Consider the following 27,807-nt stretch of genomic DNA (forward strand, 5'->3'; position numbering starts at 1 on the left):
GAGGTTACAAATGTGGTGTTCCAGGGAGGTGAGGCACGTGCAATTACTGTAACCCTGACTGAGGATTTAAATGCCTTCCTGTGAATCAAGGTTTTTGGAAGAAGAAAGGAGAGAGCAGAATGAGCTGTAGGTCCTCTGCAAAGTGTCAAAGTGCAAAGAAACATTTGTGACACCCTCTAGGAACCCAGAGTTTCTGTGTATTTAAGAACCAAGACTGATGCTCTTTCCACCCAATAGAAAAAACTACAATTCACTGGGAATACTTGATGTTTCTGGCACTAAAGCTCAGTTGTCCACTTGCATCATCACCATCATCACCACCACCATCCTCACCACTAGCATCACCACCACCATCACCACCACAACCATCACCACCAGCATCACCATCACCACAACCATCACCACCAGCATCACAACCATTGCCATCACCATTACCACCACCGGCACCTCCATCACCACCATCTCTATCACCATCACCACTGCCATCACCACCTCCTCCATCACCACCATCACCACCGCCATCACCACCATCACCACCATCACCACCACCTCCATCACCACCACCACCACTGCCATTACCACCTCCATCACCACCACCTCCATCACCGCCATCACCACCTCCATCACCACCACCGCCATTACCACCTCCATCACCACCCACCATCACTATTACCATCATTGCCATTACCATCATCATCATCATCTCTATTTTAATTATTTTATCACAAAGGTTTGGTGTTTCTGGTGGGAGAATTTCTACAATAACCTGGTCTGGATTTTTGATGAAAAGTGGAATCTCCTGTTTATTCTGACCAGGGAAGCTCATTCCCATCAAGCAGAAAACATACTCTTGGCTGAGCCTCTTTCCTGGATTCTTTCTGATGAAGAACACGATTCTAAGAACTCTGCCACTCGTTCAGATGCCTCTCAAGTTTCTCTTTAATTTATAGGGCCATTTTTCTTATCTGTATTATTTAATTAGAAAAAAACCTTAAAGTTAGTGTACACTTTCCCACTTCTCAGAAAGTTAAGTTGAGGACAGAAAGACTGAGTGGCTCAAGACAATAGAGAAAAGCAATGGCAAATCCAGGAGTTAACCCAGATGTCCTGAATTTGAATTCTGTGCTTTGAGGGTCAGGGCTTGACCAGGGCAGGGAAGAAGGGGGCATAAGGGTAAGGCTGGCAGTAGCGCTGTGTTCACCTGGTACACTGCCATCCCCCATGATGGCCTGGCCATCAGCCTACAGGTGGTGGGCTCAGCAAGGCTGTGCCCCAGGTTAGAGCTGGAGAATCTGTGGGAATTGGGGTAGCGGCCTGCTTTGGCACTCTACAGGGCCTGGCTTGGTTCCTGCTGCTTCTCTCTGTTCTGTAGCCTGCTCAACTCTTTCCGGAGCGGGTGGGGGCACAGGTATCTCATGGCCACCTCTGTTGGGTGCAGCTGAGACTTTAGAAGACTCCAGAGCCTGCAGGTTCAGGAATTTGTGGGGCTCACTCTCAGCAACTTCTGGGCTGAGTTCAGGATCATGGCCAGGCTTAGGGTCCTGTGGTGGCTGAGCCTGAGGTCAGGACCCACACCGGTGCAGAGAGTGAAGAAGAGAGGGGTGGAGACACGCCCAGAGCTCTGCTTCCTGCAGCCCATAGATGTAAGCAGGAACCTTGCAGGTGCATTTTCTAGTTAAGGGCTCATTGCCTGGTATCTCAGTTTCCTTGGGCATGGCCTGAGGCTTGACACTCAGAACATGGTTGCTGCATCTGAGAGGAGAGAGTGGACTGTCCTGTCAGTCTGAAGAATTGACCTTGAACACCCACTGACTCCCTCCAGGGCTGGTCTCCTTAGGATTCACCTGTGCAGCCCCAGCCTCTCCCAGGAAGTTTCTCACTGTAGCACTGCTTCCCCCTGCTGGTAAGAAAAATCACCCCTCAACGGAAGGGAATCCAGACTGTGCTATCCAATAGCAATACGATGTGAACCTTGTTGGAATATTCAGTTCGTAGTTGTCAGTTTAAATTTTTTTAATGTAAATTAATTTTACTTTATTTGAGACGGAGTCTCGCTCTGTCGGCAAGGCTGGAGTGCACTGACGTGATCTTAGCTCACTGCAACCTCCACCTCCTGGGTACAAGAGATTCTCCTGCCTTAGCCTCCCTAGTAGCTAGGATTACAGGCATGAGCCACTGCACCTGGCCACAAAAAGTAAATTAATTTTAATAACACATTTATTTAACCAAATATTTTGAAAAAATCATTTCCACATATAAATCAATACACAATTGTTTATGAGCTACATTCCATTATTGTTTTCATACTAAATCTTAAAATTCTAACTGTGCTAGATGTTTATACTATGTCTCACATTGTATATACTAAACTCTCAACAAAAAATACTTCATCTGCATTTACCGTTGCTAAATAGATTTACATACCCAAGTTGTTGCAATAATACTTAGCTTTTTGATCAATAATTAAGAAACAAAGTGTCATTTCCCTTTCATAGATATATGCATGCACAATGACAAAACTGGCTCATGTTTTCTGTAAGGACTGATTGATTTGGAAGCAAAAGCATATTGGTTTCAAACAGTACATTTGCCCAAGTGAAGTGCATTCACCAATCCTTGTGTCAACGCAGTCTATTAATGTTGACATCAACAGGAATTGCGTAAGTTGGGAAACAACTCTAAAGTTATCAATAACCGCAAAGTGTTCTCCCAAAATTATTAGTGTTTGTACCTGATTTACCCAATACTGTCAATTAGAATAAAAATATTCTGCATATTGATTCATGTTAGAATGCATAAAACTACTATTAATTTGTATTATGAAAAGTTTCTATTTTTATATAAACTCTCATACTCCTCTCGAAAGGTCACAGACTTTCTCTTTCCTTGGATCTTCAAATTTAGTTTATTCCCATGCAGTGGGATACTAGAGAAAAACATCAGTCAAAATGTCATTTTGGGGGGCTTAATTATTGACTTTGCCAAGTGTTCCTTTCATTACATGAAGATCTTGAATCACAGTTAGCACACTGTAAACCTTTGTGAGTCTCCTGTGTGAGTCACCAGCGAGTGTGGTATGGAGCACAGGATGGCTACGTTCATTGTAATCTATTCCTCCCAGCAGTTTCTTACCCTGGTGATGAGTCAGCATTTATAGGTCTACACCGAGTGACGTCAACTGCATCCATGATAACTTTAATTGTGTCTGCTTGGAGAAATCTAAGCACCAATGTTCTCATATGCATTACACATTGGAAGGAATCAATAAAAGCATTTGCCTCTGGTTTTATAATTCAAATAAATCCAGACTTTTGACATCATACAGATGGGGACTGTCCCTCATGTTACAAACTATTTTTTCATGTCTATCTTAAATTCTTCTTTGACAGGTATAAGAGATTCAAACATACCTATACCACACATTCAACCTTCCATGCTGTGTTTCTTTGTGGATGTCAATGTCCCTGAGATATAATATCCCCCAAATACTGATGGCGCCGTGTCTCTTACATGGTGCAACTCATCTATAGCTTAAAAACAGGGCATACATATTTTCAAACTTTGAATGAATTACTGGTTGACGTTGTGAGTAGTCACAATGGGCAATGTATTTATTTGCTGATTTAATTTCATGCCCATTCAGTGAGCAATTTACTGGGTGGTTTAATGAAAGATCTTCCACTCTTGGTAAACTATCTTTAATAATATTTTCACATAATTGTTCTGTAAGATTTCCCAAATGGAAACAGTAAAATTTTACACTTCTCATAAAAATAGATTTCTCATAGTGATTCTGAAACCTGAATTGAGTACCAAGACTGTGGTTGAGAAGATTCCCCAGTTGGCAGGGGCCAAGTAGTGGCATTTTTGTTTCAAAGACACTGTGGCTTCATTACCATAATGCACAGCTGAGGCAAGGAAGGAATCAGAATAATCAGACAAGATTATGGGGGTGGTGTGGGTGGTCCCAGTGCCCCAAACCAGAAGTAGGTGAGCAGCCTCCCCATTCTTATCTTCTTGTATGAGCAGAAAGCTCCATTTGAGAAAGACTGTGAGAGCTCCTGGGCCTCAGCAGGGCCTCTGCATGACTGTGGCCCTGGAGCTCATCACGAGACCTGAGGTGCCTATGAGCTGGGTGTGGTCTCACCCACAGCCCCAGGTGGCCGTTAGTAGTGGCCTCACACTGGGGCCATCACATGACAGGGCTGAACCTGAGACCTGATGGGCCAGGTCACAAGGCACAAGTATTATGAAGAAGTGGCCAAATAGTAATGACCCAACCCCTACCCCATGGCCATCCTCTCACCCACAGGCTGGGCCTTCTGAGGGGCTTCCTGGGACCAGCTGCCTAAGAGGAGGCACTCAGGCTGGGGTCACAGAGGTTTCTGCAGGACATGCAGCCACCATTGGTGTGGACAGTGTTAGTACTCCACCTGACCTCTGGGTGCTTCTAAACAGCTGTGGTAGAGGAGCATTCTCTTTAAGACAGAATTGTTGGCAGTGTACCTAATTCATGCCACCTGGAAAGAGATGGGCAGAGGTTCCTGATTCATGCCCTGTGGCTCATAGTTTGGCTGGATGGTCAGGGACTTCAGAGAAATACAATCAGAATATTCATCACAAATATATTTGGAAAAAAGATGTGGGTAGACCTCCCCCAGTGGGCAGTGGCGTGAGGATATTTCTCTTCTATGTAAATAATCACCAAAGTCTGACCTGAGAAGAAAGCGATTTTGCTAATCAGATGGGTAGGGTGACTTGTTCTGTGGACATCAGGCAACCTCCCCCAGCCACTGCTGCCATTGCCCGGCGGGCTCAATAACACAGCACCCATGGTGACAGGTGGTGAGTCTTGTCCATGGGCTCACCAATGTGGATTTCCACTCACCAGAGCTGACCTGGCTGTAGCCACTGCTGAGTGACCATCTGCCAACAGCAGAGACCAGCAGGAGGATCCCTATAAGATGCACTTCTCTGCAGGAAGCAGGAAAGCATCTGGCTAGGATAAATTTCATTAGAGCTCTTCCATCATGGCAGGAAGAGCTCTTTTTGGTAGCAGAATCGACATTTACTCTAGAGAGGGATTTGCTTTCTTTGACTGCAATGATTCTGCCAAAACCATTATCCCTGAACTACACAATGCCTGTCACCGTGACGGTATTCCACAGGAGACTCTGACAAAGGAACTGATTTAACAGCAAATGAAGGGCTGCCATGGGCCTGTCCTCACAGAATTCAAGTGTTTTGCTATCATTCTCAACATTCTGAGACATGCGGCTTAAATGAATGGTTTAATGGCTGGTAGAAGACTCATTTACTATGCCAGCGAGGTGGCAAGGACATGTACAATTGGGGCTATGTCTTCCAGGATGGGGTATATTTTGCCAGTCAGTAGCTAATATGTGGGTGCTGTTCATCCCACAGCCGAAATTCATGGTCCAGGAATCAAGGAGTGAGTTGGAGTGGCTCCACTCATTAAGGTCCTTATGACCTGCTAACAAAAATTTACATCTCCCTTGACCTTCTGCTCAGCTGGACTAGAGGTCTTAGTTGTTCTGTAAGACCACAATTCACTGCTGACTTCCCCTCTCCAGAGCCTGACTGGAGGGCTGGAGGGAAGGACAGCCTAGTGCCAGATCCAGGTGACCTGGGCCAGACCTGTTCATGGCTTTGTCCACAGTCCTCCTGGGGCTGGAAGAAAAGGAAGACAGAGTTTGGGAAGGGGTTTGTGTCTGTCTCACTTCCCCATCTGCCTGGGTCAACATGGATTGAGTACTACTGCTGTCACTCAGTTGACATTAATAGCCTCATCCTCAGGTGGGCCCCACTGATGGTCAGGGTGACTGTGTTGGCTGTCTGATCTAGACCCCGATGATCACTAAGAGACCCCGAGGACTGGGAGTGATCTGTATATATCGCCAGCACAGTGGTCTGGCCTGGCTTTAACTGGTACAAATAAGCATAATTTTCTCCACTCTATTTCCACAATTGGTTATCCTGGCCATCTGTCTCAGAGACACTGACAGCAATGACTACTGTGTCAGCTCATAGGAGGCCATGGAACCTGTGAAAGAGGGGAGGAGAGGGGGTTTAAGATGAAGAATCTATTCCCAGAGGATCTCACCCTGAGGCTGTGCCTGGGGTGAGCTCAGGGTTCTGGGCAGTCTCAGCTCAGTGGGAGCTGAGCCTAGGGCAGGGCCTGGGGGCAGCACCTGTGTAAAGAGTGAGGAAGGGGAGCAGAAGAGGGGTCCAAGCCATGGTGAGATACCTAGAGCTCTGTCTCTTGAGCCCACAGCACATCTGGGCTCCCCAGGTGTCTCTTATTCTCTCTGAGGCCCTTTGGAGCAGTGAGTGTTTGGTGTTTATGCAAATGCACATCCTTTTGGACTCCTCATTGAGGAATGTCACTCAAAGCAGCTGTGGGGGCAGCACAAGAGACCAAGGAGGAAGAGGTTCCTCCATCTGCTTCGCTCGTCAGAAAATCAGCCTCAACTTCCAAGGCCCCTGGTCACAGTCACCATCCCAGGGTTTGGCCACAGAGCCACTGTCCCAAACCTCTCTGGTCTGTGTTCTGTCCTGGACCAGGCTCAGCAGGGCCCTGCTGAGAGATCATTGATGACACCGGACTCAAGAGCAGGTGGACCATGGACCCATCATCTTCCTCTTCTTTGTCCTCTCTGGGCTCTCCAAACTCACGGTCCCCTCCTGGTCATTTCATCAGCATGTGGCTCTGAGTCATTAGGATCACTGGTAGTCTTTCCTATGTGGCAGTTTGCTTGGGAAACAACCACCTGCTTTTGTGGATGCATCCCAACGTCTAGTTGCTCCTTCTATGACATCCCCATCCCTCAAAATACACTAAAAATTGGCATTCTTAGTTCTTCAATTCTTTACTGTTTTTCTCATCAATGAATTACGTAAACTTGAAAAAGTACCAGAAACCCAGGCCGGACTGAGAAGTCAACTTTATAAGCTCCTTGTTCTCTGTCAGAGTCCCAAGATCTCAGTGTGTGCACAGACCATGAGCTCTGGACGGTGGGTTGTCCCCAGTCCCTCTACCCAGGAAGATCCTGTCAATGAGACAAGGACAGCTCTGGGGTCAGAGCTGTGGCTTAAGGCAGGTGAGAATCCCTGTCCCTCTGGAGAGCGTCTCCTCAGGAGGCTGGAGATGCCCCATCCAGGGACCAGGGCCCTGAATGTCCCACGCCACCCACCTGAGACTCCCCTGAGCACAGGAGCTGCCCACTGAGTCACAGTCGCCTGGAGCTGGAAGGAGAGGCAAAGGGAAGAGGAGTCAGGCATCTCTGGAAGTGCCCAAGAGAGGTGGCTCAGCTCCCTAGGACACTGCTGGACAGGGAGGGACGAGGCCCTGAGATTGACAAGAGGCTCAGGCAGATGTCCTGGTAGAAGGACTAGAGCCCTGGGAGCCCCGTACCCTTCACACTGTGCCCCTCTCCTAGAGCACCTCGACCTCGGGACGTCTCCTTGGGAATCCCAGCCCTGTGGGAGCTGCCCAGACTTACACCTGGGCCCAGCTCTTCCAGTTGCATTTCCCAGGTGAGGCCCTCACTGTGCCTGGGCTCATGTCAATGTTCTGAAGTGACACTGCGTGAGTCTCACCCTCAGAACATGCTCACTGTAGCCAGAAGCAATAGGATGGACTTTGGACGGTCCTGTGGACCCCCCGGGGCTTCCTCCCTCTTAAGCGCCACCTGGGCAGCCCCAGCCTCTGTCCTGGCTGCCCCTGGCTGCAGCTCTGCTGCCCCCTGCTGGTGGTTGAGACTCAGCCCAGGAGCTTCCCTCGTACAGGTGACCCCGCAGCACCTGTCACCTGGGAAGGTGGGGACCAGGGAGTTTGGCCTCACTCTGTGTCTATGTGAACCACTGTGGTCTCTTCACCTCAGCACAGAAAGATCCTGTGTTATCATTTCAGGAAGGTGGGGCAGGTGCAGTTCCCATAATGGTGTCTTGGGCTGAAATGTTATTTGGTCCATGGTTTTCGATTGTAGACTGGAGAATGCAGAATAAACTGTTGCTCTTCTGTGATAAACATAAAAGTTCAGAGAAATGCAGTGAAACCCTACAGGAGCCCTCAATTCCTAAATTTATAGGAACTAAGACTGATGCCCCCACTCTATAAGAAAAGCTTCACTGAAGCCAGGCGTGGTGGCTCACGCCTGTAATCCCAGCACTTTTGGGAGGCTTAGGCAGATGGATCACGAGGTCAAGAGTTCAAGCCTCGCCAAGATGATGAAACCTCGTCTCTACTAAAAATACAAAAAACATAGCCGGGCATGGTGGCGGGTGCCTGTAATCCCAGCTACTTAGGAGGCTGAAGCAGAGAATTGCTTGAACCCAGGAGGTGGAGGTTGTGGTGAGCCTAGATCACGCCACTGCACTCCGGCCTAGACAACAAGGTGAGAATCTGTCTCAAAAAAAAAAAAAAAGAAAAAAAAGAAAAGAAAAAAGAAAAAAGCTGCATTGAAATTGCTAACGTGATGTTCCTGTGGCTAAACCTTAGTGGTGTACTTAAATCATCACCATCATCCTTGCCATCTTTTTCTGTGACTATTATTTCATCACACACCATTCATAGTTTGTGGTGGGAGCATTTCTACACATCCTTGCGTGTTGTTTTAAGAAAATTAGGAATATCCCGCTAATACACCTGGGAACATGCATTCCCGCATTCCATAAAATGTTTCCTTTGCTGAGCTTCTTCCATGATTTCCTACAGAGATGAACAGGACTCCACCAACCTGGCTCCACTCTCTGAGATTCACTTATTCCATCTTTAATTAATAAGTCCCTTTCATGTTTTCTTTGCATTTTTTTTTAAAAAGAAAAGTTTCTTAACCACAGTATAAGCCTCCCAGTTGTAAAGATAAAATTGAGGCCAAGAGAACTAATGCCCAGGATAACAGAGAAAAATTTGGCAAGACCAGCAGTTGTTCTTCTACCCTGAAACTTTGTTCAATGTGTTTCTTCCCTTTGTTAGTTTATTTTGTAGATTCTTTGGGATAGTGTACATTTAGAATCCTGTCATGTGCAAATAAGGATGATTTTACACCTCCATTTCCATCCTAGATACCTAATATTTCTTTCTTTGCCTAAGCACTTTGACTAAAACTTCTGTACAATGTGAAATAGTAGTTGTGAAGGCAGGAGTCCTTGTTTAGTCCCTGATCTTAACAGGGAAGTTTTAACTCTTCCACCATTTAATGTGATGTACACCGTGGCTTTGGATAAAGTCCCTTTATCAGTTTGTGGAAGTTTCCTTCTATTCTGAATTTGCTGAGAATTTTTATCAGGAAACTGTGGCGAATTTTGCCAAATGCTTTTTCTGCATCTACTTAGATGATCATATGCTTTTTCTGTCACTCTGTTAATATGTATTACATCGATTCATGGTCTTATGTAGACCTATCCTTGAAATCCTGTGTTCCTCTTATGGTTGGATTTGGTTTGTTTTTATTTTGTTGAGGATTTTTGCATGCTTATTCTTAAGGAATATTAACCTTTAGTTTTTAGTTTTGCTGTTCTTGTTTGCCTTTTGTATCAGGCTAACGTTAGGCTCTTAACTGCTAGAAAGTGCTTCCTCCTAATCTATTGTGGGAAGAGATTGAGTATTATTGGTATTATTTCCTCTTTTAGGCATTATCAGAATGACCAGAGAGGGCATCTGGATTTGAGCTTTTCTTTTTTTGGGAAGTTTCCATTACTGGTTTAATTTCCTTATTTTCTATGCTTCTGTTAATTTCTTTCTATTTCTTATTGGGTCAGATTGGTGATTGTGTTTTACTATGAATTTGTCCCTATCTCCTAAGATTTGGCATACAATTGCTTATGTGTTTTCCTATAATAATCTAAATTTCCATAAGGTTTGTAGTTTTTTCCCAAATTTCTGATTTTAGTTCTGTCTTCTCTTTTATGATCTTACTCAGTCTACCTAACAGTTGTCAATTTGTTGCTATTTTTAAAATACCAGCTTCTCATTCCATTGATACTATTTAGTTTTTCTCTTCTCTATTTTTTTGATCTCTCTTCTAATTATGATTTCCTTCCTTTTGTGGACTTTGGTTTAAGTTTTCTTTTCTCTTTCTTGTTCCATGAGTTGTAAATTTGGGTTGTTAATCAGAGCTGGGAAGAAAGGAGCACCCTTGTCTCCAAAACAGAGAAGTGCTGAGAAGAATCGAGCACACAGGCTGAGCTAGGTTTCCCCAGCTTACTACACTCACTGCAGACTCTTTCTCATATATCGTTATTTCTCCACACTGTCTTCTATTCACCTAACCAAAATAAAAAATACACAGGTTGGCCTGGCGTGGTGGCTCATGCCTGTAATCCCAGCACTTTGGGAAGCAGAGGTGGGCGGATCATGAGGTCAGGAGATCGAGACCATCCTGGCTAACATGGTGAAACCCCGTCTCTACTAAAAATACAAAAAATTAGCCGGGCGTGGTGGCAGGAGCCTGTAGTCCCAGCTACTCAGGAGGCTGCGGCAGAAGAATGGCATGAACCCAGGAGGCGGAGCTTGCAGTGAGCCGAGATCGCACCACTGCACTCCAGCCTGGGCGACAGAGCAAGACTCCGTCTCAAAAAAACAAACAAACAAACAAACAAAAAACAGGTTTAACTTTTCCTTTCCTTTGGATATAGGAGTCTCTAGCTAATAAACCTAAGTCGAATAGAAGAAAAAAATATTTGTCCTCCCCTACACTTGCTTCATTCCATGGTGGTTTTAGATGATTCCCTGCATGATTTCAATTTAAAAAAAAATTGAGAATTGTTTTACGGCCAAAAATAGGGTTCAGTCTGGAGAATGTTGCATGTACACTTGAGAAGACTATGATATGCTGTTGTTTTGTGGAGTGTCTTCTACATGTGTGGCAGGTCTAATGGTTTATAGTATTTGTTCAAATTCTCTATTTTCTATTCTCTCTAAATGGTCTATTTTTAAATTTTTATTTATTTATTTATTTTTCAAGACAAGAGTCTCTGTCTCTCAGGCTGGAGTGCAGTGGTGACATCATCACTCATAGCAACCTTCACCTCCTGGGTTTCAAGCAATTCTCCTGCCCCAGCCAGTAGAGTGGTTGGGATTACGGATGTCCACCACCATGCCCAGCTAATTTTTGTATTTTTTTTTTTTATTAGAGATGGGGTTTTGCCATGTTGGCCAGGCTTGTCTCAAATTCCTGGCCTCAAGTGATCTGCCCACCTCGGCCTCCCAGAGTGCCGGAATTACAGGCCTGAGCCATTGCAGTCGGCCTAGATGGTCTAATTCATTATTAAAAGTGGGGAATTGACATCTCCAACTTATTACAGATCTACATTTTTTTGTTCAAATCGGTCTTCATGTATTTTTTTAAAGAGCTATCTCTTGGTGCAGATATGGGTATAATTATTATATCTTCTTGATTAATTGATTACTTTATCAATTATAACACTCTTCTTTGTCTTTTCTAAGCATTTTTAACTTAAAGTCTATATTGTCTGAAATTATATTAGCTACCCCAACTCTCTTTTTTTACTATTCACATTTTCACTGTTTTCTCTTTCAACCTATTTTTGTCTTTGGGTCTTAAGTGATTCCCTATGAAAAGCATATAAAAGGATCATGTTTAAATTTTTTAAAAATATAATTCTGTCATTTTTGCCTTGAGAAATGTAATCCATTAACATTTAAAGCAAGCTCTGATGAGGAAGACCTTCTGGCATGTTGCTATTTGTTTTCTGTATGTCTTTTATCTTTTTGTTCTGTTCCTAAATTATCCCAATAATTGGTTCCCTTATCATTTAGTGATTTTTCCCAGAGTTCTATTTTGAATTTCTCTTCATTTTTTCCTTCATGTTTTCAATTTATTTCCTTAGTGGTATCATAAGAATAACAGCTAACATCTTAAAACAGCTGGAACTGCTACCCACTTCGTGTCACCAGCATCCATTAACTCTTCTCCTCCTGTCTGAGTCCATTCCCTTGCCTTCTTTTTGTTGTTGTCACAAATAACATCTTTATACATTTTGTGCCCATTTACGTGGTTTTATAACTATTAAATTTTTTCATCTCTCTTAAATCATTTAGGAAATATGCAGAGAATTTAGATTCCAAATACCAGCTGTTTACATTTACAGAGATATTTAAACCCTCATATGTCTTCAACTTATCTAGTGTCCTTCTGAGCCTTAAAAACTTCCTGTAGTGTTTCTTGTAGGGTAAGTCTACCAGGTCTACTAACTTTTGTTTCTCTGTATATATGTTGTTCTATCCTTTATTTTAGAAGAATTGTTCCGATAAATATAGAATTGGAAGGTAATGGTTTCTCTTTAATCACTTTTAATCTAATCATCTCACTGCCTTTTGCGCTGCATGGTTCCTGATGAAAGATCAAATGTTGCTCTTAATGGCTTAATGGGAATCTACTGTTTGTGATGAGTCTCTTTTCTCTTGCTGCCTTTTATATTTTCTTTTGTATGTGACTTTTGATGATTTGATCATAATGTGTCTCACTGTGGATTTCAGTTTAACTTGATTGGGGTTCCCTGAGCTCCTTGAAAGTACAGATTCTAATCTTTCATCAAATTTAGAAGTTTTGGGCTATTTTTCTTTACATATTTTATTTTTCCTTTCCTTTCTCTTCTTCTGAAACTCCCACAAGGCAATATTGATATGCTTGATGTTGTCTCATATGTCTCTTAGGCTCTGTTCATTTATTCTTTTGTTTAATTTATGCTCATCCTGTGTAATTTCAATGATGTATCTTCAAGTTCACTGATTCTCGTTCTGTCTGCCCAAACTGCTGCTGAACTCCTCTGGTGAGATTTTGATTTCAGCTATTGAACTTTTCAGTTTCAGTGTTTCTGCTTGGTTCCTTTATATTTGTCATTATTGATATTTCATGCTTGTTCAAACATCATTTCCCTGCTTTCCTTTAGTTCTGTTTCCAGGAGTCCTTTTGCTTTCTGACCGTATACAGGCAGTTCATCTTAAGTATTTGTGTAGCACGTGCAATGCCTGTGCTTCCACATGAATGCATACAGTTGATTTATTTCTTCCCTGTGAGTGCTTTCTTGTTACTTTGTCTGCTTTGTAAATTTTTCTTGAGATCTGGGTATTTCAGATGTTGTGATGTTATAACTCTCAAAATCAGATTGTTCCCCTTCTCCTCCTTGCCTGATGTTGCTGCTGAAAGGTGCAGTTATTTGTGGAGCGACTTTTGCAAAATTTTTTGCAAGGACCAGCTTCCTTGTCAAAGTGATCCATGAAGTTTCTGCTCCATTATTTCCATGACTAGAAATTGGCCTGACAGGTATTATTTTATGTCTCTCTCTTCATCGGCACATCCCTGAATACTGCAAATGTGGGACAAGTTTCTATTGTTTTATGAGAGTTAATTTGATGACTCTTGCCACTTCAAGTTATTTCACAGGAGGGAACATTTGCTGGAGCTTCCTACTCCACCATCTTCCATGATACCACACTGAGAGCAGGTATTCTTGTCTTTTTTGTGCACCGATACATCTCCATCACCTAAACAGTATATGAGTTGGTTCAGTGAATTGGTTTAAATTCATATTTGTTTAATGTGTAAGTAAATGCAATTAAATTGGTAATATTTTTTGTCCCTTTCCCATGAGTCAGGCGCTGTGGTAGCAATGTTGTATATATGCAATTATCTTTCTTTTAATTTTCATGTTTTATTCAATATGTATGTCTTCAAATTTGTTTGTCGATATTTTAGCCAGATTTATGATTTAAAAAAAAAATGTCTGTGACATCCCGTGGTATCCATAAGTGTGGCTTTAGCTCTGCCTTTTTTCCTTGATTAGTATTGAAAATTCATGGAAGACCTTTTGTCTGGAGAATAAAGCATAAAAACCATGATTGGAAAATTTCCTCTCTCAAAGAAAGCAATGGGAAATTTTACAATTAGTGTTGTTCATTTCAATAGCTCTCCCACAGACCTACAAAATAAATTCACAGAAAACCAGTATGAACACAGATTTGAACTGTTAGCCAACTTAGGCTAATTAAATTTGTAGAAAACTGCACCCACAGCAGCAGAATAAACATCACTTTTTCAAACACACAGGGAACACTTTTCATGACAGCTCCTATTCTAGGCCACAAAAAGATTAACAATTTTGAAAAGATTAAGCTCATGCAAAGTGTGATTTAATGCAGAATTAACTAATTAAATGGAATTGATACCTGATGAGCTGTGGTAAATCTTCAATTATTTGGAAATAAGAGACTACTACATAATCCATAAGTCAAAGAAAAAAATCACAACAAAATTAGAAAATACTGAGCTTTTTAAACACAAAAACACAATCTACCAACATTTTTAAAATGGAGGTAAGTAGTTTTGAAGAAATATATTGCATTAAATGCTTGGCACTGGAAAGAAGCAAGATCAAATTAATCTAAGTTCCACCTCATAAACCTAAGGAAAAGGAGAGCACTGAAATTCAATGTAAATAAAGAAAAGGTACTAATATAAATCAGAGCCAAATATCAATGAAATAGAAAACAGGAAAACAATAGAAAACCTCAAAAAATTGACTTTTCAAAAAAGTAAATAAAATCAATAGATTTTAACTTTAGGTAGATTTATCAAGAAAAGAAAAAAAGAAGACATAAATTACCAAAAACATGACTGAAAGAGTGGCATCACTACCAACCTTATCCAAGTATGGCTATAGAAAACAGTACAAACAATCAACGCCAAAAGTATAGATGACTCAAATGAAGTGGACAAACGCCTGGAAACAAAAAAAATTCTCAAAACTCACTCCTTAGTAGGAAAGCTGAATAGATCTATAACACATAAAGATACTGAATTAACTATTAAATCTTCCTGCCAAAAAAGCCCACCCAGTTCCAAGTGGCTTCACTGGTAAACTCTATCAAATTTTTATGGAAGAAAAGACACCAATTCTACATGAACCCCTTCAGAAGACATACAAGGAGGGAACATTTTCCTATTTTCCCTTTGAGGTCTGCCTTACTCTGATACCAAAGCCAGACAAATATACGACAGAAAAACTACACACCTATGTGCACCATGAACATGGACACCAACTCCTCAGTAATGTATCAAACACCACCCTCAGGCAGGAACTGTCACTATGCATGTGAGGCCACTGTGGCTTCCATTCCCTCATTCTCTTTCCTCTGTCCCCTTGAGGGTCTCCCTTATTCACTTTAACATTTGTGTGCCTCACTTTTCTTCAGTTCTGGCACGAGGACCTAGGTCTTACAGGCTGTAGAGAAAGGAGTTTTGGGAAATCTGATACTTGTGTCTTAACTGGTTCAGAGTTCACTGTCAATTCTTTGTCCTGCTTTGTGGGGCACACTGTGGGTAGGTGTATGTGTGTTTGCGGGGAGGATCGTCTTTTGATTTTTACATGGATTCTAGTGCTTTCAAAATTTAAAGCACTATGCAGCATATATAGTTTTTCTATGCAGCATATATAGTTGAGTCTTGCTGTTAATTTCAGTATGACGATATCTGACTTGTTGTTGTATTTAGACCACTTACAATTAACATGATTAGTAATATCATTCTATTGAAATATACCTTCTTGCTCTCTATTGTGTATTTGTGAGATATGTTCATTGTTTTTCCTTTTTCTGTTTTGGTGTTTGATTGTTTTTAAGAAAGTATTCCTTTTTATCTCCTTGTTGGCTTAAATGATGGTAAATTTTAAGTGTCAGATTGACTAGGATGTGGTGTTGCGTTGATTTTGTCCAGTGCCAGCATAGAGGTTGATGTGAAGATACTGTTCAGATGTGACTCACATTTGTAACTTGGTAGACTTTGTATAAGCAGATTATTCATCACAACGTGGTGGGCCTTGTTAATGAGTAGAAAGTGTTTAGAGCAAACACAGGATTCCTGAAGTCCCGCCTTGCTGAATACAGGCTCAGGACTGCAACTCAACTCTTACCTCAATTTCCAGCTTTCAGCCTGTCCATGAGATTTTGTCCTTGTCAGACATAACAGTCCTATGAGCCAATTTCTTTTTTCCTTTTTCTTTTTTTTCTGATCCATCCGCCTCTGACTCCCAAAGTGCTGGGATTACAGCCATGAGCCACCACGCCCAGCCAATGTAGATTTATTGAATTAATAGATTCATCTCGACCCCATTAGGGAAGCTTCATTTCTTCTTGGCATTGCTGATCTGATCGTTGATGCCTGGAATTTGACTTCTAGGTTTTTGATTTTGGATGATGTCAGCTTTCCATTCATCTCGACCCCATCAGGGAAGCTTCATTTCTTCTTGGCATTGCTGATCTGATCGTTGATGCCTGGAATTTGACTTCTAGGTTTTTGATTTTGGATGATGTCAGCTTTCCATGGCTGAGGATACCCAGTCACCCACCCATCTCTCTGAGACAGAGAAGAGACCCAGCTCAAACCCATGACATACAAGACATCCATACTTGGCATGTAGCTGAAGCCCCTACGGGTTGGGGTTGGGGGGACTCGCATTTTGGGTAACGTACAGCGACACCTTCTCTGATAGAAAGTGGCTGCTGGGGGCAGGGCAAGTGTTATCAGCACAGAATTAAATTCTGCCCCCTTATACATATTTTACATTCTGATTATATTTCATGAGTTACAAAACCATTATTATGACAATAGGCCAGCTCTCCTCCAATTTATTGAAAAAATCTTGTTGCCTTCCAAGACAAATTGCATTTTTTGATGTTGTAAAGAATTCCATAAGGATCATTCCTAAGTCCGTAAAATATTAGCGAAAGCAGCTTGTTTTGCAAAGATCCCCGTAGAAAGCAGCTGAACTCGGAAAAAAGCTAATGATTGTGGGAAAAATTGCACGAGGAGAAGGGAAACCAAAATCACAGAAAAATAACTTCTCAAGGAGCACAAGAGAAAAAAAAAAAAAGGCTGGAGGAGAGAGAGGAAGGTTAAGGAGGAAAGAGGACTGTGGAGTGTGTTGGAGGCAGACAGGATCAGGGGGACAGTGCTGGTCCAAAACTCCACCTGTGGTTCTTTGAGTCTCTGTCCGAGGCTCATGTTCAAGTCCAGCTGCAGGTACTGCTCGGACAGATTATAGGTTGGCCACAGAAGCAGGTCATCCCCATTAGGATTCTTGGAAAAGAGAGCAGAAACCGGTATGAGATTTTCCTTCTCACACCCCAGATCTTGGCACAGGGGAGACCGGGAGGTTTACTTATCTGGTTCGAGCAAAGTTAGCCCAGTATTTCATCATCTTCTGGCTCAGCAACTTCTCCTCTGTGGCTCTTTCTGAAGGAGACAATCACAAAACCCTGTGCTCTCGGTGAGGCTCGGGAAGCTCTGGGTGCCTTGTATTTGATGAATCCCTTTCACACCCCTCCTCCCACTGGAAACTTACAAGCCTACCAAGTCACTGTGCCCATTTTATTTTATTTTATTTTTTTTTTCTTTTTTTTTCTTTTATTATTATTATTATTATTATTATTATTATACTTTAGGTTTTATGGTACATGTGCGCAATGTGCAGGTAAGTTACATATGTATACATGTGCCATGCTGGTGCGCTGCACCCACCAACCCGTCATCTAGCATTAGGTATATCTCCCATTGCTATCCCTCCCCCCTCCCCCCACCCCACAACAGTCCCCACAGTGTGATGTTCCCCTTCCTGTGTCCATGTGTTCTCATTGTTCAATTCCCACCTATGAGTGAGAATATGCGGTGTTTGGTTTTTTGTTCTTGCGATAGTTTACTGAGAATGATGATTTCCAATTTCATCCATGTCCCTAAAAAGGACGTGAACTCATCATTTTTTATGGCTGCATAGTATTCCATGGTGTATATGTGCCACATTTTCTTAATCCAGTCTATCATTGTTGGACATTTGGGTTGGTTCCAAGTCTTTGCTATTGTGAATAATGCGGCAATAAACATACGTGTGCACGTGTCTTTATAGCAGCATGATTTATAGTCCTTTGGGTATATACCCAGTAATGGAATGGCTGGGTCGAATGGAATTTCTACTTCTAGATCCCTGAGGAATCGCCACACTGACTTCCACAAGGGTTGAACTAGTTTACAGTCCCGCCAACAGTGTAATAGTGTTCCTATTTCTCCACATCCTCTCCAGCACCTGTTGTTTCCTGACTTTTTAATGATTGCCATTCTAACTGGTGTGAGATGGTATCTCATTGTGGTTTTGATTTGCATTTCTCTGATGGCCAGTGACGGTGAGCATTTTTTCATGTGTTTTTTGGCTGCATAAATGTCTTCTTTTGAGAAGTGTCTGTTCATGTCCTTCGCCCACTTTTTGATGGGGTTGTTTGTTTTTTTCTTGTAAATTTGTTGGAGTTCATTGTAGATTCTGGATATTAGCCCTTTGTCAGATGAGTAGGTTGCGAAAATTTTCTCCCACTTTGTAGGTTGCCTGTTCACTCTGATGGTAGTTTCTTTTGCTGTGCAGAAGCTCTTGAGTTTAATTAGATCCCATTTGTCAATTTTGGCTTTTGTTGCCATTGCTTTTGGTGTTTTAGACATGAAGTCCTTGCCCATGCATACATGCAGACACCAAGGCTCAGAGAAACGGAGACCTGCCCAAGGAACTGTGGCTTCAGAATGGTGGAAGCTGAACACACATCTTCCCTGTCCACCCCATGTTCCTGCAGCCAGTCCCATGAAGCTGCAGGTTCCCTGGGGACACAGACCAGCTTGCTCCCTCTCCGTCTCTTTCTGTTTTCCCCTCTCTCTTTCTCTTCTCCTATATCTCTATTCCTTCTCTCCCTCTCTCCTCTCCTTTTTTCTCTCTTCCTCTCCCTTTCTCTCCCTCCTCTCTTCTTCTCTCCGTCCCCATCTGTCTCTTCCATCTCTCTTCTCTCTCTCCCTTTCTCTCCCCTCTCTCTTCCTTCCCTCTCTCTTCATTCTCTCGCCCTCTCTGTTCCTTCTCTCCCTGTCTTCCCTCTCTCCCCCTCTGCCTCTCTCTTCCCATATACATTTTTACAATTAACTTCTGTATTTCTTTATTTAAAAAGTATAGAATCCCAAATGCAGAAAGAGCATCTAATATTCAATGAAAATGTTTCCCTTTCATCACTTCCCTCCAGACGCCCAGTGACAAGCCTCAGAAACACCTTCCCAAAAACAGGCTCTACAGGAACCAGAGTGTAAGCGGACACCTTTCTACACATCTAGCAGGAGACTGGACGTGTATTCTACATATTGCTCTTTTTGTTAAAATTGATCTCATATATAGGACTTATCACCTATCAAACTGCCATTTGTTCTATGAACATGTAATATATAAATACACATAAATATGTATTTATATATAAACACATAATTTATGTGTCATGTTTCCAGTCTTTTGCTGGTAAAAGCAGTATTTTAGTGTGCACATATACTTTTGCACATGTGGAAGTATAATGACACAAAAACTCTAGAAGTAGAATTGCCAGGCTAAAACCTACATGCTTTATTTTATTATTATTTTTTGAGACGGAGTCTCGCTCTGTCACCCAGGCTGGAGTGCAGTGGCACCATCTCAGCTCACTGCAAGCTCCGCCTCCCGGGTTCACGCCATTCTCCTGCCTCAGCCGCCCGAGTAGCTGGGACTGGGACTACAGGCGCTGGCCGCCACGCCCGGCTGATTTTCTTTTTGTATTTTTAGTAGAGACGGTGTTTCACTGTGTTAGCCAGGATGTCTCGATCTCCTGACCTCGTGATCCGCCTGCCTCGGCCTCCCAAAGTGCTGGGATTACAGGTGTGAGCCACTGCAACCCAGACAAACCTACATGCATTTTATTCTATGTTATTTATTTTTATAAAGATGGGGTCTCACTCTGTCTCCCAGGAGTGCAGTGACACAATCATAGCTCACTGCAGCTTCCAACTCCTGGGCTCAAGCAATTCTTCCTGCCTCAGACTCCCAAAGTGATGGCATTATAGGCATCAGCCACTACTCCTGGCTAAAACTACATGCATTTTTTTACTTTATAAAAATGAAAATTTTTGAGACAGAAGTCTCACTCTGTTGCCCAGACTGGAGTTCAGGGGCATGATCACAGCTCACTACAGCCACGAACTCTTGGGCTCAAGTGATCCTCCCGCCTCAGCGTCCTGAGTAGCTGGGACTACAAGTGTGTGCCACCATGCCTGGCTAATTTTATTATTATTATTATTAACATTATTTTGTAGAGAGGGGGGTCTTACTATGTTGTCCAACCTGGTCTGGAACTCCTAGACTCAAGCAATCCTCCCGCCTCAAACTCCCAAAGTGCTAGGATTACAGGTGTGAGCCACCATGCCCAGCCTTACATGCATTTTAAATGTTGATAGACTTCTCTATTAATGTATAAAACTGTTTCTTGGCCAGAAGCAGTGGCTCACCCTGTAATCCCAGCACTTTGGGAGGCCGAGGTGGGTGGATCACGAGGTCAGGCGTTTGAGATCAGCCTGGCCAACGTGGTGAAACACTGTCTCTACTAAAGATACAGAAAATTAGCCGGGCATGGTGGCGGGTGCCTGTAATCCCAGCTACTCGGGAGGCTGAGGCAGGAGAATCACTTGAACACTGTGGAGGTAGCAGTGAGCCAAGATCACGCTATTACACTCCAGCCTGGGTGGCAGGAGCCAGACTCCATCTCAAAAAACAAAAATAAAGAAACAACAAAAAAAACCCCCAAATACCTGAAAATAATAAAAGCTGTATACGACAAAGCCACAGCTAACCTACTACAGAATGGGGAAAAGTTGAAAGAATTTTCTCCGTAAACAGGAACAAGACGAGGATGTCCGTTCTCACCACTCCTATTTGACATCACACAATCAGGCAAGAGAAAAGGCATCCACACTGGAAAAGCGGACATCAAATTATCCTTGTCTGATGGAAGATGTGATCTTGGATTTAGAAACATATAAAGGCTCCACCAGAAAACTTCTAGACTTGATATAATATAGTCATTTGCAGGATACAGAATCAACACATACACACAAAAAACAGCAGCATTTCTATACACCAATAATGGTCTGGTTGGGAAAGAAATTAAGAAGGCAATCCCATTTATGATACCAACAAAATGAAATAAAATATACCACAGAAGAAATTTTACCAAGGAGGTGAAAGATTTCTACAAGGAAAACTACAAAATACTGATGAAAATGTTTAAGAGGACAGAAAGAAATGGACAATCATTTCATGCTCATGGAAGGAATTCATAGCATTAAAATGACCATACTGCCCGAAGCAGTCTAGAGATTCAATACGACCCCTACACCAAAACACCAATGTCATCACTCACAGAATTGGGAAGTCCTAAAATTCATTAAAAAGAACCAAAAAAGAGCTCAAAGAGCTCAAAGACCCAAAGTCATCCTCAGCAAAAACAACAAAACTAGAGGCATCCCATTTCACTGCAAATTAGAACTACAAAATTTTTGACAAGTGCATGGTAACAAAAACAGTATGGTCCTAGCATAAAACTAGACACTTACATCAATGGGACAGATGAGAGAACCCAGAAAGACAGACACATATTCACAGCCAATTGATCTTTGACAGAGCCGACCGAAACACACTGGGGAAAGGACACCCTCTTCAATGAATGGTACTGGGAAGGTTGGATAGCCACATGCAGAAGAATGAACCTGGACCCTTATCTCTCAGCATATAGAAAAATCACCTCGAGATAGATCCAAGACTTGAACCAAGTAAGACACGGAACTACAAAAATATTAGAAGAAACCTAGAGACAACTCTTCTGGACCTCACTGTAGGCAAGGAATTTATGACGGGCTCAAAAGCCCGACGTGGAGAAGGATGAGCTGGAGGATGGCCTGTTGGACCTGTGTCCAGCAGAACCCTGCTTAAATGGTCCCCCAGGGATGTGATGGAAAGTAAAGGCAAAAGTGCCACCCAACAGAGTTCCTCCCCGTGCCAGGTCCCGCGGTTATCATGGATGTGCTCTGCCTGGGGGGCCCCCTGGTGTTCATGCCCCATTGCCATGTGTGGTGCTCGAGGCCTTTCTCTTTACCCCATTTCTTCTGAGGGAACTCAGAGCTGGGTCTGCCTCTCTACTCCCAAAGCCCATGGGTGTGGCTGCAGGGCTGGAACTGGCTCCAGAAGTGCCAGGCCTTGGGCTTCTCATGCTGCCGTCCATGCTTGCAGCTGGGAAGGGGGCAGGAATCAGCGAGGTGACCTGGGCTGAGTCCCGGGAGTGGGAAGAGGTGGCAGGAAGGAGATCTGAGGAGGAGAACAGGCGGCCTGGTGGTCTTTGGAGACCCGGAGAGAAGGATAGGAGGGAGTGAGGAATGAAAGAGTATATACTGGGTGCCGTGTACACCACTCAGGTACGGGTGCACTAAAATCTCAGCAATCATTACAGAACTTACTCATATAACCAAAAACCACCTGTAACCCAAAACTACTGAAAAATTAAAGACTCCTAGATGCAATAGGAAGCTATGCAACATAAAAAAATAAATTGACCACATGTAGCTGAAAAAATAAAAAAATGATTTTTCAATGCAAAATGAATGATTGTTGTACATAAAACATTAGTTTTGTCATGGGAGATGTGAGTGTGATTCTATTCACATTGTATTGCTACTGTGAAATGGACACAGACATTGTACTGTTTGGGTGAATGTGACTTTTTTCTTGCCTAATTCAAACAGATCTTCAGCAAGGAAAACATACTCTTGTATAAAACCAATTTTGTTTCCACACATATTCCATTTTGTTGTAAAAGAGACTGAAAGTAGAGTTCACAAAATGTGATATAAACTATATAATAAATGCGACACGGTACTTTTGGAATTACAGTAATCAGAAACTTCAAATTGAAAGAGCAATGACATGATTTTATTGCCTGTAATATAGAAAAAAATTAATGAAATTTATAGTATCTAATTGTAGTGTGAAGTGTGGGAAAATTGGTACTGGTACTATTACATAAAATTAATGAAAATACGACTTTTAACAGCATATCTGAGGGTGAAAAATTGTTATATTTTAACAAGTTCATTGAATTTGGATCAGCAATTCCAAATCTGAGAAGCTGTCAGAAGTATGCTTAATTGCCCATAGTGATATATGCTCAGAGGCATTCATCATAACATTATTAATGGTGGTTAAAGATTAGAAAAACCCAGGCTCTCTCTTGGTAGTGGTGAATGTTTTAAAATACAAACCAACAGAAAATAACACTTCCCAAGGGAACATTCTTACAGTGACTATGATCTAAAACTTGCAACATTCATCACTTCTAAAATATGTTGAGGATATTTAATATACAGTTGCATTGTGAACTCATTAAATAGTTGCATAATTATAAATACAAAACATATGAAAATAAAAGGAAAGGTTACAATATAAACAAACAAATATAACTGACGTTTAATTCACTGTTCTGATTAGCAGTGCACTTATTTATATCAGTAATTGAGTTTAAGACTATATGCATGCTTTTTTTCTTTCATATTTTTATTTTTAAAATAAAATCGAATATATTTAAGTGGACAACTTGTTTTGATTCATAGTGAAAATCTTTATATGTATTTGTATATACATATATATACACAGTTCAATAATTACTACAGTCAAACTAATGAACTCATCTATCTTCTCATATAGTTAGATGACAGCACCTGAAATATACTCTCTTCACAAATTTCCGGTATACAGTATTAGTAACTATAATCACATAACTGCAACTTTGTACTCTTGGGCCGACAGATCCCCTTTTCTCCCACCTCCCTGTCCCTGGTAACCACCATCCTACCCTGCGCTTCCACGTATTAAACTTTTTCAGATTCCCGCCGGGCGCGGTGGCTCACGCCTGTAATCCCAGCACTTTGGGAGGTCGACGCGGGTGGATCACCTGAGGGAGTTCGAGACCAGCCTGACCAACATGGAGAAACCCAGTCTCTACTAAAAATACAAAAAATTAGCAGGGCGTGGTGGCACATGCCTGTAATCCCAGTTACTCAGGAGGCTGAGGCAGGAGAATTGCTTGAACCCAGGAGGCGGAGGTTGCAGTGAGCTGAGATTGCACCATTGCATTCCAGCCTGGGCAACAAGAGTGAAACTCCCGTCTCAAAAAAAAAAATCAATAATAATAGTAGACAACCCACCTCAACACCCCACTGTCGTCAATGGACAAATCATCTAGACAACAAAAAATCATCAGTTAAGCTGTACTCCATACCGAATGGACCTAACAGAAATTTACACAGCTTTGCACAACTCCACGACTGCACAATGCACATTCTACTCAGTAGCACATGGATTATTCTCCAGGATAGACTATGTGTTAGGCCAAAAAGCAAGGAACAGCACATTTTTAAAAACTGAAATCACATCAAGTATCTTTTCTGATCACAGTGGAATACTACTAGAAATCAGTAACAGCAGGAACTTTAAAAACTGTACAAATATATGAAAACTAAAATACATGTTCACGAACAATGAATAAATGAAAAAATTAAAAATTCATTGAAACGAATAAGGGAAATTAAAAATTAATTGAAACAGGAATAGAAACACAACATAACAAAACCTGTGGGATGTGGCAAAAGCTGTTGTAAGAGGCAAAGTGCATAGCTATAAATGCCTAATCAGAAAAGTAGAAAGATCTCAAATAGCCAACCTGATAGTACACTTCAAGTAATGAGAAAAGCAAGAAAAATCAAATGCTATAGTAGAAAGAAATAAATCAGATGGAGAAGAAATTTTAAAAATAGAAACTAAAAAAAATTACAAAGACGAACAAAGAGCTGGAGTTTTTTTGAAAAATCAAAATTGACAAGCTATAATAAGACTAGGAAAAACAAAACTGCAGTAAAATCATAGAAGAAAAAGGAGACATTACAATTGATAACAGAAACACAAACATCTACATACAAATTGAAAATCTAGGAAATATGAATAAATCTCTGAAAACACAGCAATTTCACAAGCTAGAATAAGAAATAACAGACTTGAACAGACTAATAAAATAATGCAATTAAAGCAGTAATAACAATCTCCCATCAAAGAAAAACAGAATTATGGTTTTACTAAATTCTACCAAACATTTTTAAAAGAGGTAATACCAATTTTACTCAAAATATTCCCCGAAAAATGAAGAGGGAGTACTTCCAAACTTGTTCTATGAGGTCAGCATTACCCTGCTACAAAAACCAGACCAGTACACAACACAGAAAGAAAACCACAGGCAAAAATCCCTGATGAACGCAGATGCAAAAAATCCTCAACAAAATACTTGGGGATTCATCGGAGGAATATGAGAATGATTCAATAAACAAAAATAAATATCATACAGCACATTCAGCAAATCAAGGACAAAAACCATATAATCGTTTCAGTAGATGCTGAAAAAAATAAAATTCAACATTCCTTCATGATAAAAACTCAAAATGAGTACAGAAGGAACATAGCACAATAAAGCCATACATGACAAACCCACAGCTAACATTCGTAATCAATGGGGAAAACTTAAAAACTCTTCCCCTAATATCTTGAACAAGTGTGGCTACTTTTACCACTTTTATTCATCATGGTACTGCAAGTCCTAGTTAGAGCAATTAAAGACAGGAGAATGCAATAAAAGCCATCCAAATTGGAAAAAAAAAAGTCAAATTGTCTCTGTTTGCAGGTGACATGATCATATATACATAGAGAACCCTAAAGATTCCACAAAAAATCCTACTAGAAATAAATTTAGTAAAGTTGCAAGATACAATATCAATATGCAAGAATTAGTAGCACACACATACACCAATAGTGAAACACATAAGAAACAAATCAAGAAAGCTGTTTCATTACAGTAACTACCCACCCCGTCAAAAAAAAAAATGATACCTAGGGATAAACTCAACCAAAAAGGTGAAAGATCCTACAATGAAAACTATAAAACATAGATCAAAGATATTAAAGCAGACACAAGTAAATGGAAAGATATTCCACGTCCACGCACTAGAAGAGTATTGTTAAAATATCTCTATCACTCAATGTGATCTACAGAATCAATGCAATTCACGTTAAATTACAACAGCTTTCTTCATAAAAATAGAAAAAAAACTATTCTAAAATTCACATGGAAAACACCTCAGATAGACAAAAGAATCTTGAATAAAAAGAAAAGCTGGAGGCATCACACTACCTGATTTCAAAATACACTACAAAATATACTATAAATCCACAGTAACTACAAATCTATACTATAATATTAAAACGGCATGGTACTGTCAACAAAAGGGGCAGGCGAGAGACAGCAACAGACAAATGACACACAGACATAAACAAATGAAACAGAATATAGAACTCAGAAATAAATTCACGCATTTACAGTCAACTCATTTTTAACCTAGGCATCAAGAACACACTTTCCGGAAGGACAATCTCTTCAATAAATTGTTAGGAAATACCCAACACCCACATGTAGAAGAATAAATCTAGACCGTTATCACATACAAAAATCAACTCAAAATAAAGATTTAAAGGACCTGAAACTATGAAACTACCAGAGAAGAAAACACAGGATAAATGCTTACTGAAATTGGTTAGGACAAATAATTTTCAAATAGACATCAAAAGTACGAGCAACAAAAGCAAAAATAAACAAATGGAATTACATTAAACTTAAAAGCTTCTGCAAAACAGAAGAAGCAATCAGAAGAATGAAAAAACAATCCAGAGAATGGAAGAAAGTATTTGCAAACTATGCATCAGGCAAGCCGTTAATACACAAAATATAGAAAACAAGACTACTCAAAAGCAAAAATACAAATAATCTAATTTAAAAATCCGAAAACGATCTACTCAAAACCTTTATCCCCCACCATTTTCCCACCTTCTCTTCCCGATTGCCTTGGGTCCCCTCCCTCTCGCCACCCTTTCTTCTTTCTCCATCTACTCCAAAACTTCTTCCCCACCATTTTTCCCCCACCATCTTTTCGCAAAGCCCTCTCTACTCTCCCACCCAACCACCCTTTTCCCCACCATCTTTTCCCCTCTCCCTGGCCAGCCACCCTCTTTCCCGCCTCGTGCTCTCATCACCCTCTTTTGCTCCTCCATCAACCCAAATACATTTTCCCGTGTCTTTTCCCAAAGACGTCTCCCCAACTCCTGCTCCTCACCACCCTCTTTTCCCCCGCTCCATCTACCTAAAAACTTATTTTCCCACCATTTTTTCCGCATCCTCTGTCTGCAACGCCTTCTGCTCACCATCCTTTTTTCCCTTTGGCACTCACCACCCTTTTTACCCCTCCATCTACCCCAAAACTATTTTCTCCCCTCCTACCACTTCAGCTGCGCTGCCGTCTCCGTAGCCGCCACCAACCGCAGCGAGGAGAGGTGCGATGTCACAGGCTCCAGCCTCCGACGCGGGGGGCACGTAGCTCTCCCATCTCCTTGACCTCTAGCCGGACAGCAGCAGCTCCCGCTGCCGGTGGCCCTCCTACCACTCCGGCAGCGCTGAGGTCTCGGCGCCACCACCTACCACAGCAAGGCGAGGCCAGAGCAGAGCCACAGTGCCGCGCGCTCCAGCCCCCGGCCTCCAGCCTCCAGCATGTAGTAGTTGGCTTCCTAAGCTAGCATGGAACAGCTGAGTAGCAATACGCAGAAAAGCCTCAAGTGGCCTGACTACCCACCTCAGCACGCTTTATATACTGAGGTTAGGCAATGGGCGGGGGGCGGGGGTGGGGGGGGGGGTGAGGGTTTCCTGCACTACATCTTCTGATTGGATGAGAGAAAAAAACTTTTAGGCCTCCTCTGATTGGACTTTATTTTCATGCTCCGATTGGTTGTTCTAATACTTGCTTTCAT

The 27,807-nt window shown here is 41.8% G+C and overlaps 1 protein-coding gene and 1 long non-coding RNA gene across 2 annotated transcripts in view; both read right to left on the bottom strand.

Moving 5' to 3' along the window:
* The window catches only part of LOC100938552 (immunoglobulin lambda-1 light chain), a 69,697-nt gene that overhangs the window by 33,203 nt on the left and 8,687 nt on the right, over positions 1-27,807 (bottom strand).
* Positions 689-27,723, bottom strand: LOC129052699 (uncharacterized). The gene is made up of 3 exons (XR_008517819.2): positions 27,284-27,723; positions 7,900-8,040; positions 689-965 (listed from the first exon to the last, which is right to left on the bottom strand). It is a non-coding gene; the product is annotated as an uncharacterized LOC129052699 (long non-coding RNA).

This window comes from Pongo abelii, chromosome 23 (genome assembly GCF_028885655.2).
Source record: "Pongo abelii isolate AG06213 chromosome 23, NHGRI_mPonAbe1-v2.0_pri, whole genome shotgun sequence".
Lineage (NCBI taxonomy): Eukaryota > Metazoa > Chordata > Mammalia > Primates > Hominidae > Pongo > Pongo abelii.